We start from the raw sequence: 13,090 nt of genomic DNA, 5'->3' as shown, positions 1-13,090 counted from the left end.
CTGTCCAACAAAATATTAAAATATTGCCTATCAATCAATTGTTGGAGATTATTAAAATATATTTAACATTTATTGGTAGTGAAAAAAAAATGTCATACCCCCAAAAAAAAATCAAAGTCATTGTTATCCGTCCTCGAGTATCAGTCTTCCAGCCCTTACCAATAAATTGTTGTTTTAAATTGTAATGGATCATGGATCTTACAAATATGAAACTGAAGACGTATGAATCATGCCGGCTAAAGCGTTTTGATTCTGCAATTCCATTCAATTCCCTCCAATTGTTCATTTATAAATTTTGAAATTATAAATAAACTAAGGTTTCAACTCCAAGTTGACCTTTGACTGATTTGGCTATTTTTTTTTATGTCCTTTTGATCATATATCTCTTCTACTGTTTCTGTTCTTTTGCATCCTAGGCTTTCAAATATTTGGCTCTGAGCGTAAATGATGAAGATAAATCCAGAATAGCGCTTCGGATGCATGAAATTTCTAACTTGTTTTCATTTTTTTCCCACTATTGCAGAGCTTTTTGTTCTCAATGGATATCTGGGTCTGACCTCTGTCATGAACTGTTTTATTAGTGTTGTAATGTGTAATCATTGCTGACACAATGCATGGATGTAAGGTTAATTTTGTCTGCAATGGTGGACGTAATGATACGTCAAGATTTGTTTACTCGTGCAAGATCCTGATTTTGGAGGAAAATACTGATGCTTATGAATGTATAGAATTTGTATCGCTAACATCAATGAACCAGTTCCAATTACGACCAGTTGAACATTTCATTCGTTTTACCTTATTCTTAATTTTATACAATTTTTTTTTGTACATTTTAGCAATCCCATCAATCTCTATTCTTTATTTTTTTGCCCATTTTTCTGCATTCTTAATTTTTTTTTTGGGGGGGGGGCATTATTGTCTATTCTGTAAACCACCACGTATATCTTGGGTAATTTCAAATAAATATCTGATATTCAAGCGGGATAGGATGCATAATACTACTAGTATAAGAGTATCTACAAAGAGAAGCTGTTTACTTGGTCGCTTTTTGGTGGGCTCTTTTAAAAGTCGGTGAGATTAATGTACAACCAATCAACAAAGAGGGTTGCCTACTATTAATAAAAAAAAATATGGAAAATGTTTTTATATTTTATATTTTGCTGTTTGTCTTCTCTCTAGATCTCTGGTCATGGTTTTCAGTGTTTATAAAGTGCGAATCCAGTTAGTTCATTTTCACTGTCGTATGCGAGTATGTCTATTATAGATATAGAATAAAGGATGATGGGAAAAACTGCGTTTGTTTACTTTTTGAAAATAAAAAATAATTGATTTGAATGTATTTTTTAACACAATTTCATTAGAACATCACTTTTTAATGTATAATAACAGGATTAAAGTCCAAAAAAGTGTTACTAAAGCAGCTGAATTAATCCATAATATTGATTACTGAATGCGATTCATTTTAACTATAAATGCGATGCATTATCACTGTAAGTGCGATCATTTCTGATGTGGAATTTTTGGAGGTGCGATGAATTGTCATTGTTGTTTTATATAATTCGACATGCAACAACTGAAAATAGTCTTTTAATGACTTTAATATTGATTATATTTACAATTTGAAATGCAAGCTAGTCGTAGACGCTTACTTGAATATACACGGGTATAACCAACGTATGGTTGATTCCGGACGTTGTGCGTTGTGTACCGTTTGTCGATTTTTTTTCTGTACGTTCGTTGCGTGTTTTCATAATAGTTCAGTGCCGTTCGTTAATGAAACATCGAGAACATAATTAGCTGTTTCTATTGAAATACCTATCTCTTTTTTTTGTAAGCAAGCATTTGCAACTACTAAAACTATTTGACATTTCAATTACATTTCATATTGAAGATTAAAACAACCTGAATTTTGTATTGGTTTGATGTGATCTTACTGGAGCTAGAGAAGCTCACTTATCGGGAGCGCCTGATTGCAATCCAGTTTCTTAGAAATCCAGTATTTTGATCTTGAGGTCAAAGGTCAAGCTCACACGAAGGTCAGGGTGATATGCCTCACATCGCCTTAAGGTGATACACGTTCATATCATGCATATTCAAATATTTTTGGTGAGTTTGCTAAATTAGTGTGTCATGGATCCAAAAATATACTGGAGTAGAACATCTATGAATATAACGTATTTTCATGGCGAATTTTCCTTGAAAAGTATTATATACTCGCTTAAAAAAGCTTTGAAAATTTGTCACGCCATACCATACATATTTCTACCATATTGATAGGCTTTTGCACAACGAACAGTACAAGAATGTACAACGAACGGTTCTAAATAAAGCAAACAAACTACAAAGAGAATGAATCGTACAGTGCCAAAATTATGAGGTCAGTTTTTTAAGTAAATGTCTGCAAATAAAATAAAACAACGGGTTTCTCATTCACATTATGTATTTCAAACAACAACAAATCACAAAATACACGGTTGCATTTAGTGTAAGAGCCAACCAACTATGTTCTATTTGTAGTTTAATCAAGTTTGAGTTGCACAGAGTGTTTGTTTCGCGATGTTTACAAGTAATTCACAGACCTGTCTATTAAAATAGTCACAGGGTGTTCATGTAATATAAATAATATACAATACTGTCAGGAGCAGTAAACTTTGTTTTCATAAACATTGAATACTTAACTGAACAGTACGTCAATTAGTCTTTGGTAAAAATATTAGGACAGTCTATCTACCAACATCGCTTCGCGATGCAGCGATTAACGTCCCGAATCAACTATACGGCAGTTATACCCCGTTATATATAACTATTTAAACATGTAACAATAAATTGTATTCAATATATCCGTGTATTCCTACAATTACGTATTTGCTTATTTGTAACAACAATTTATAAGAAGATCATACATAAATTAAGGTTGCTCAAACTTTCTTTACTGTATAAGATGTACTCAGACTTTGTAAAACGTCACCAGTATCTGAGCAAAAAGTTGATGAACCAGGGGTATGTCAAAGAACGTCTCGTCCTTTTTCTAAAAAAGTTCATCGGAAGGTACCAAGACCTTGTTGATAAATATTCCGTATCAACTTCACAAATAACACACGATGGTTTTGAAGTATAGATTCTGGGTACTGACTTTGTTTATCATCTTAATAACGTGTTATAGTGTTCTTTTAATTGTCTTTTTGAATATTACTTTTACTGTTTAGTCTATTTTTGGTGATATCCATTTGACGTGGCTCGGTACTTATACATCCCGTCATACGTGTTTTTGTGCTATGGTAAATTTTTGTATTCTTGTCTTTCATTTTTGTTTGTGTGCTTTGTCTGTATGCCTTTTTGTGTTTCTTTGTTACATATTTGTTTGTTATTTTAGTGATTAAGATTATAACACAATGTTGACTGTTGTACCCCTATTTTGACATTTTTACCTATTATGTCTGTTTGTTTTGTTCACACATCGTTGTCAATATAATGGAATTTCATGCGACTTTCATACAAGTGAGAGGTTTAGCTAGCTATAAAACCAGGTTTAAACCACCATTTTCTACATAAGAAGATACCTGTACCAAGTCAGGAATATGACAGTTGTTATCCATTCGTTTGATGTGTTTGAGCTTTTGATTTTGCCATTTGATTAGGGACTTTCCGTTTTGAATTTTCCTCGGAGTTCGGTATTTTTGTGATTTTACTTTTTATGCATACACAATGGCATGAGAAATATCAATTATCCAATCATCCAAGCGTCAAATGTAAGGCAATTGTTTGTGCGAGATGCGTTACCACTCACTTAATCTTGAAATGAAGATCGTTCTGTGAACGCTCTTTCTTATCTAAGATGCAATTCCATTAGAGCTTTTTTCCTAATGCTTGTAGTTTAAAGGTTTGGTTTGGTTGGCTTGCTTGCTTTATTTGTATAAATGTTTGCTCAATCTTAATTACAATGCTTAAGCAAACATTCATACAAACAAAGCAAGCAAGCCAACCACACCTTTAAACTACAAGCATTAGGAAAACAGCTCTAATGACGTTTTATTATTATGTGATGTAGATTTAGACCGAAACCGAAAACTTTGCTTTTTTGGTGACGTGGATTGGCTTAACTGTGCAAGATACATGTATTCAATGATGGCGTGTCATAGGAAAGGATAAATTTTATCCTACATATAGATCTGGATCTGGACAAATTATTAGAGAAAATAGAGTTGACTATATTAGCAATAAATGCTATTTTTACGGAATTTATTGATATATTATCTCAGACTTTGAAGTTCACTCACAAAGTATGCATATATATGACCCGCCATGACATTTCCCAGCTTATGGAGGTAGAACGTCATTGTAAGAAAAACGCCGTTAAATATTATAAACATGATAAATATCGATTCAATTGTATACGTATTTGTGAAGAAGAGATAAACACTTTACCTTTGCTTCTTTTTCGCTGATACAGAACTATACTAGTCAAAAAAAGAAACGATACAAGGCAATATATTTTCCATATATAATGAAAATGGATACACTGTACCAAGGTAAATAATTGCCCAATTGGTCTAATATTTACAATGTTATTTTCTTATCAAAACCATTAATATTGATTTAAGGCAAATATGCGAATTCATTTTTTTGCAATTTTTGTTATTTCAAAAATCGTTTTTTCACCCCAAAATTCAAAATTCGATATTAGAACTTAAAACTTTAAACTTAAACATGGTCTGCTTAAAATGTTTAATGCCTTTGCACATATTTGAATACTTAATTCTCATCTTCGAAATTAAGTGCCGACTTTTGTCATCATTTTCCGCAAAATGAATTTGACCCCTGTGTTCAATGACACGGTATTTTCTCATTTTCCAATTTGGTCAGATTCTTTTAATCATGTGCATTTGCTTTGCAAATGAATGTTTTTCATTGGATAGTTTAACAGTTTTTCCTATTTATTATATTTTATGATAAATTGAAGTTCAAACTCGTGAATCGGTTCTTTTGTTGACTAGTATATAATACATCATATATAAGTTCTGAAGAAATTTTACGTTATAGTTTGAAGTGAAAAATATTTGAATCTACATTTTAAATTGATACAAAAAATCAAAATTCTCTGCTCTATAGATTTTCATAAATTGAGTCTAAAATATATCCATAATAAATGCACCGTATCAAATGCATATATGAGAACAACTACTTAAAAACTGATAAATTGAAGTTCAAACTCGTGTATCGGTTCTTTTGTTGACTAGTATATAATACATCATATATAAGTTCTGAAGAAGTTTTACGTTATCGTTTGAAGTGAAAAATATTTGAATCTACATTTTAAATTGATACAAAAAATCAAAATTCTCTGCTCTATAGATTTTCATAAATGGAGTCTAAAATATATCCATAATAAATGCACCGTATCAAATGCATATATGAGAACAACTACTTAAAAACTGATAAATTGAAGTTCAAACTCGTGTATCGGTTCTTTTGTTGACTAGTATATAATACATCATATATAAGTTCTGAAGAAGTTTTACGTTATCGTTTGAAGTGAAAAATATTTGAATCTACATTTTAAATTGATACAAAAAATCAAAATTCTCTGCTCTATAGATTTTCATAAATGGAGTCTAAAATATATCCATAATAAATGCACCGTATCAAATGCATATATGAGAACAACTACTTAAAAACTGATAAATTGAAGTTCAAACTCGTGTATCGGTTCTTTTGTTGACTAGTATATAATACATCATATATAAGTTCTGAAGAAATTTTACGTTATAGTTTGAAGTGAAAAATATTTGAATCTACATTTTAAATTGATACAAAAAATCAAAATTCTCTGCTCTATAGATTTTCATAAATTGAGTCTAAAATATATCCATAATAAATGCACCGTATCAAATGCATATATGAGAACAACTACTTAAAAACTGATAAATTGAAGTTCAAACTCGTGTATCGGTTCTTTTGTTGACTAGTATATAATACATCATATATAAGTTCTGAAGAAGTTTTACGTTATCGTTTGAAGTGAAAAATATTTGAATCTACATTTTAAATTGATACAAAAAATCAAAATTCTCTGCTCTATAGATTTTCATAAATGGAGTCTAAAATATATCCATAATAAATGCACCGTATCAAATGCATATATGAGAACAACTACTTAAAAACTGATAAATTGAAGTTCAAACTCGTGTATCGGTTCTTTTGTTGACTAGTATATAATACATCATATATAAGTTCTGAAGAAGTTTTACGTTATCGTTTGAAGTGAAAAATATTTGAATCTACATTTTAAATTGATACAAAAAATCAAAATTCTCTGCTCTATAGATTTTCATAAATGGAGTCTAAAATATATCCATAATAAATGCACCGTATCAAATGCATATATGAGAACAACTACTTAAAAACTGATAAATTGAAGTTCAAACTCGTGTATCGGTTCTTTTGTTGACTAGTATATAATACATCATATATAAGTTCTGAAGAAGTTTTACGTTATCGTTTGAAGTGAAAAATATTTGAATCTACATTTTAAATTGATACAAAAAATCAAAATTCTCTGCTCTATAGATTTTCATAAATGGAGTATAAAATATATCCATAATAAATGCACCGTATCAAATGCATATATGAGAACAACTACTTAAAAACTGATAAATTGAAGTTCAAACTCGTGTATCGGTTCTTTTGTTGACTAGTATATAATACATCAGATATAAGTTCTGAAGAAGTTTTACGTTATCGTTTGAAGTGAAAAATATTTGAATCTACATTTTAAATTGATACAAAAAATCAAAATTCTCTGCTCTATAGATTTTCATAAATGGAGTCTAAAATATATCCATAATAAATGCACCGTATCAAATGCATATATGAGAACAACTACTTATAAACTGCTACGCGTCGCATACTATGTATAGAGACATCCATAATAAATGCACCGTATCAAATGCATATATGAGAACAACTACTTATAAACTGCTACGCGTCGCATACTATGTATAGAAACATGCATCATAAATCTAAGTTAAAAGACAAATTAAAAAAAAAAGGAATTCTAAAAGCTTTCTTTGACAAATTTTATACTAACTTCATTTTAACAAGTTTAAATTACATTTTCTAAAATAGAGATAAGAACTGTCTGTAATGTTGTAAATTTAATTTCGTTTGAAATTTTTATTCAAATACGCTAAGTGCCAATAAAATACAATAATTTTGTATTTTATAAATTTGTGTCTTTGATAATGAAAAATTCTTCTTCGAACAGTCTCATTATCATGTCGGTATTTGAAATGATTCGTTTCATTGTTATTACAAACTAGAGGCTCTCAAGAGCCTGTGTCGCTCACCTTGCATATTCAACAGGGGACACTCTCCAACATTGTAGACGAGAATAGAATTAATGACAAAAATCTCTGTTTTATTTTTGTATCTTATATTGCTGATCATTGGAGTCTGTTTAGTTTCTCTCTATCTTCATGATCTTATTTAGCTTTTGCTGTAAACACAAAAGAGGGTAAAAAAACTCCTATAAAGAGTAACAGTCTACTTATTATATCAGCAAAATTTGACTTGTTAGTAGGTCTCATCTTGCTTATCATTTTTGATTATTTGAGTTTCTATCAATCTATTATAATTAATATCATACAAGGAAAAACGCCAAAAAAATGGTAAAAATCATAATAAAAGGGCAATAACGTCTTAATTGTAGATTTTGTCTTGCTGATCATTTTTGTATATCTAAGTTTCTTTCTATCTATTATAAGTTTTAAGATAGACAAAAATGCAAAAAAAATTGTACAAATCAGCATCAAAGGGAAATAACTCTAATAAAGAGTCAACTGATGATTTCAACCATAAGACTTATTTGAAGAACTTGTCCTTCTGATCATTTTTGCAATTTAAAGTTTCTCTCTATCTTTTATAGTTTTCAAGATATGATAATAGGCAAAAATCAAAAAAAGTGGTAAAATTTGTCATTTAAGGGCAATAACTCCTACAAGAAATTGTCTTACAGTTTTGACGTATATGGATAATTGGTAGAGCTCAACATTCTGAACAATTTTACCCTCTTCAGATTTCCTCTTTTTATAACGGTTATCAGAATAATAGAAAAAACTTGCATTTTACCCCATATGTTCTATTTTTTGCCATGTCAGCCATCTTTGTTGGCAGGCAGGGTCATTGGACACATTTTTTAAATTGAATACCCTAATGATGATTGTGGCTAAGTTTGATTCTATTTGGCCCAGTAGTTTCAGAGGAGAAGATTTTTGTAAAAGATTACAAAAATTTACGAAAATTGTAAACAAGAGGCTCTCAAGAGCCTGAATCGCTCACCTGTATTTCAGAGGCGATGATTTTTAAATGTTAGCAAACTTGATGAACAAATTGTGTAAAATTGTCTTTAAAGGGCAATAACTCCTTAAGGGGTCAATTGACAATTTTGATCATATTAACTTTTTTGTAGATCTTACTTTGCTGAACATTATTGCTGCTTACAGTTTATATATATATCTATAATAATATTCAAAATAATAACAAATAAAATGCTCCGCAGGGCGGAGCTTGATACGACCGCAGAGGTTGAACCCTGAACAGTTGGGGCAAGTATGGACACAACATTCAAGCTTGATACAGCTCTGAATTTGGATTGTGATTAAATATTTGACACAGCATAGGTTTCTGACACAGAATGAATGTGGTCAAAAAACTTAAAAATTTTAAATTGGACATTCACCTATTATGGTCCAATATCCAAAATCTAAATACATGGTTAACGTTAAAATTCAATTTTTAATGAAATCAAACAAAGTTTAATTTTGGACCCTTTTGACCTCAATGTGGACAAAGTTGATAAAGGGGCCCAAAAATCAAAAATCTAAATACATGGTTAGATTCAGCATATCAAAGAACCCCATATATTCAATTTTTGTTGAAATCAAACAAAGTTTAATTTTGGACCCCGATTTGGACCCACTTGAAAACTGGGCCCATAATCAAAAATCTAAATACATGTTTAGATTCAGCATATCAAAGAACCCTAAGAATTCAATTTTTGTATGGACACAACATTCAAGCTTGATACAGCTCTGAAGTTGGATTGTGAGTAAATATTTGACACAGCATTGGTTTCTGACACAGAATGAATGTGGTCTAAGAACTTAAAAATTTTAAATTGGACATTCACCTATTATGGTCCAATATCCAAAATCTAAATACATGGTTAGATTCAGCATATCCAAGAACCCCAAAAATTCAATTTTTGATGAAATCAAACAAAGTTTAATTTTGGACCCTTTTGACCTCAATGTGGACAAAGTTGATATTAAATGGGGCCCAAAAATCAAAAATCTAAATACATGGTTAGATTCAGCATATCAAAGAACCCCATATATTCAATTTTTGTTGAAATCAAACAAAGTTTAATTTTGGACCCCGATTTGGACCAACTTGAAAACTGGGCCCATAATCAAAAATCTAAATACATGTTTAGATTCAGCATATCAAAGAACCCTAAGAATTCAATTTTTGTTAAAATCAAACTAAGTTTAATTTTGGACCCTTTGGACCTTAATGTAGACCAATTTGAAAACGGAACCAAAAATTAATAATCTAAATACACGGTTAGATTCGGCATATAAAAGAACCCCAATAATTCAATTTTTGATGAAATCAAACAAAGTTTAATTTTGGACCCTTTGGACCTCAATGTGGACCAATTTAAAAACGGGGCCCAAAATCCAAAAAACTTAATACACGGTTAGATTCAGCATATTAAAGAACCCCAAGAATTCAAGAATAAAACCCCATTGAAATTGGTCAAGAAATAAGCAATTTATACGAAGTATCTTCTTTTGCACAATACTGTGCAATTGAATATTTCTTGTTATTATACCTCAGTATGTTTTTTCTATATAAAAAAGAATAAAATATTTGTGCTATTTCATTCCACAGACTATTTGCCAGCCAATAGTTTCAAAGACTATTACCCCGGTCAATAGTTTTATAAACATATTTCCCGTACTTTTTCATACTAATTTTTCATTGGACAACAATGACTTCATCGACTATTCTGCTTGGATTTGTGCGCTTGGCAACGTTAAACTCTGAAATATCGTATACGTTATAATCTGTATGTATCTGTCGTAATTTCAAATTAATATATTACTTACCAGAAGCAATTGAAAAAGAAAATCTACGCTACATATTTTAAGAACTAAAACATGAAATGTATGGTATTAGTCTGTCATCGTCTTCATAGTCTGGGATTGCTTTGGTGTACAGTAAAATATTTTAGCTAATGTTTATCATATGCACGGGAATTTTTACACAAGGATTCCTGGTCTTGATCACAGTAAATAGATTATTGACAAATACCACACAGGGAAAAAAACCTGATAGTTCATGTTGTACATGTTTATGTGATCATTTTTTTTCAAGTGGTGTATGTAGTCTTTTTAAAAAGTTGTTTTGTTCGGTATAATAAAACACTTAATGACTGGTTATGAGGGTAATAGCAAGTTTGTTGTCCCTTTGAAACTAACTATTGCCCTCGGCTTCGCCTCGTGCAATAGTTGGTATCTCAGGGACAACAAACTTGCTATTACCCTCAAACCCAGTCAATAGGTGTATACTATTGCGCAATACTGTACAATTGACAATTTCTTGCTATTGCGCAATATTGTGCAATTGAAGATTTCTTGCTATTGCGCAATACTGTGCAATTGAAGATTTCTTGCTATTGTGCAATACTGTGCAATTGAAAATTTCTTGCTATTGCACAATACTTATTATATAATAATTTACACATCATGTTTGGTGTGTATCTCCTACCATATCATTATTATTTGCTTTTAAATATAAATCAGAAATAACCAACTTAAAATGGAAAATTTTAAAAGAAAAAAAAAGGAAAAAAAGAAAAAAATTCCAGCTTTCCCTTTGTGATATGGAACCTTGTAGTACAATTTCAGAAAGATCCATAGACTTACACACAAGTTATTGTCATGAAACTAGAAAAATGCTTGTTTTTTTGCCCCTTTTTTTGCCCCTAATTCCTAAAATTTTGAGGCAATTACCCCCAAAATCAATCCAATCATTCCCTTTGTGATATGGAACCTTGCAGTACAATTTCAGAGAGATCCATACACTTGAACACAAGTTATTGTCTGGAAACTAGAAAAATGCTTATTTTTTGCCCCTTTTTGGCTCCTTATATATATTCCTAAACGTTTTAGGCAATTACCCCCAAACTCAATCCCAGCATTCCCTTTGTGATATGGAACCTTGTGGTACAATGTCAGAGAGATCCATACACTAACACACAAGTTATGTCTGGAAGTTACAAAAATGCTTATTTTTGGCCCCTTTTTGGCCCCTAATTCCTGAACTGTTGGTACCATAACCCCCAAAATCAATCCCCACCTTCCTTTTGTGGTATTGAAGTTGATAGTCCTAAATATAAAGCTTTACTAAAAGTATTACATAAACTTAACATGATCCAAGAAAATGAGGTCAAGTTCAGATAAACCAAACCGGAAATACATGTACACCTTACAATCATTCAATACACCAAATATAGTTGACCTATTGCTTAAAGTTTCTAAGAAACAGACTTAAACAGGAAAACTAAACATTGACCAATGAACCATGAAAATAAGGTCAAGGTCAGACGAACCATGCAAGACAGACATGTACACCTTACGATCAATCTATGCATTAAATATAGTTGACCCATTGCTTATAGTATCTAAGAAACAAACTTAACCATGAAAACTTAACATTGACCAATGAACTATGAAAATGAGGTCAAGGTCAGATGATACTTGCCAGACAGACATATACACCTTACAATCATTCCATACAACAAATATAGTTGACCTATTGGTTATAGTTTAAGAAAAACAGACCAAAACACAAAAACTAAACACTGAACAATGAACCGTGAAAATGAGGTCAAGGTCAAATAAAACCTGCCAGATTGACATGTACATTGTAAAATATTTCCATACACCAAATATAGTTGACCTATTGCATATAGTATTAGAAAAAAAGACCAAAACACAAAAACTTAACTTTAACCACTGAACCATGAAAATGAGGTCAAGGTCAGATGACACCTTCCAGTTGGACATGTACACCTTACAATAATTCCATACACCAAATATAGAAGACCTTTTGCTTATAGTATCTGATATATGGACTTGACCACAAAAACTTAACCTTGTTAACTGATCCATGAAATGAGGTCGAGGTCAGATGAAAACTGTCTGACGGGCATGAGGACCTTGCAAGGTATGCATATATTAAATATAGTTATCCTATTATAACTCATAATAAAAGAGAAATTAACATAACAAAAAATCTTAACTTTTTTTTCAAGTAGTCACTGAACTGTGAAAATGAGGTCAAGGACAATGGACATATGACAGACGGAAACTTCATAACATAAGGCATTTATATACAAAGTATGAAGCATCCAGGTCTTCCACCTTGGAAAATATAAAGCTTTTAAGAAGTTAGCTAACGCCGCTGCCGCCGCCAGATCACTATCCCTATGTCGAGCTTTCTGCGATAAAAGTCGCAGGCTCGACAAAAATGTGATTTTAAGATTTTTAAAAATGCATTTTACTGGATTATCTCCCTTTGTACCATAGAAATTCAATATTTATGGCATCATAAATTGTTATTGAACTATGGTCATTGTTATTTTGACTTATTTTGTTAAATATTATAGTGCTTTTGAAAAAGAAACACTTACATTTCCATCTACAGAATACTATTTTAAATTCATTGATTTATTGAGAGAAATTGTAAATTTAGGCATTTTTCGAGTAGAATTCTAGAATGTACTACAATGAGACCCCAGCAAGTTTACTAACTAAAATGCATTATTAAGTATTCCAATTAATAAAACATAGGGAGTTATCTTTATATTTTTAATGGACCAAAGGCTGGATAGTTTTGAAAATATGTACTTTTTATGATTTTCTGAAAATATTTTTTTACTTGATAATCTCCCTTTGAATAATCCACAAACTGTTTCTTGTAAATTTAAGTACTGATGAGTTCCCAAAGCTTCAACACTTGA

The 13,090-nt window shown here is 31.0% G+C and overlaps 1 protein-coding gene across 2 annotated transcripts in view; it reads right to left on the bottom strand.

Annotated features, from left to right (window-relative positions):
• LOC127728405 (probable cytosolic iron-sulfur protein assembly protein CIAO1 homolog) overlaps positions 1 to 13,090 on the bottom strand; it is a 37,903-nt gene that overhangs the window by 6,934 nt on the left and 17,879 nt on the right. The window lies entirely within an intron of this gene.

This window comes from Mytilus californianus, unplaced genomic scaffold, assembly GCF_021869535.1.
Source record: "Mytilus californianus isolate M0D057914Y unplaced genomic scaffold, xbMytCali1.0.p SCAF_2, whole genome shotgun sequence".
Lineage (NCBI taxonomy): Eukaryota > Metazoa > Mollusca > Bivalvia > Mytilida > Mytilidae > Mytilus > Mytilus californianus.
The sequence above is the reverse complement of the archived record's forward strand: the minus strand, read 5'-3'. Positions and strand labels throughout refer to the sequence as shown.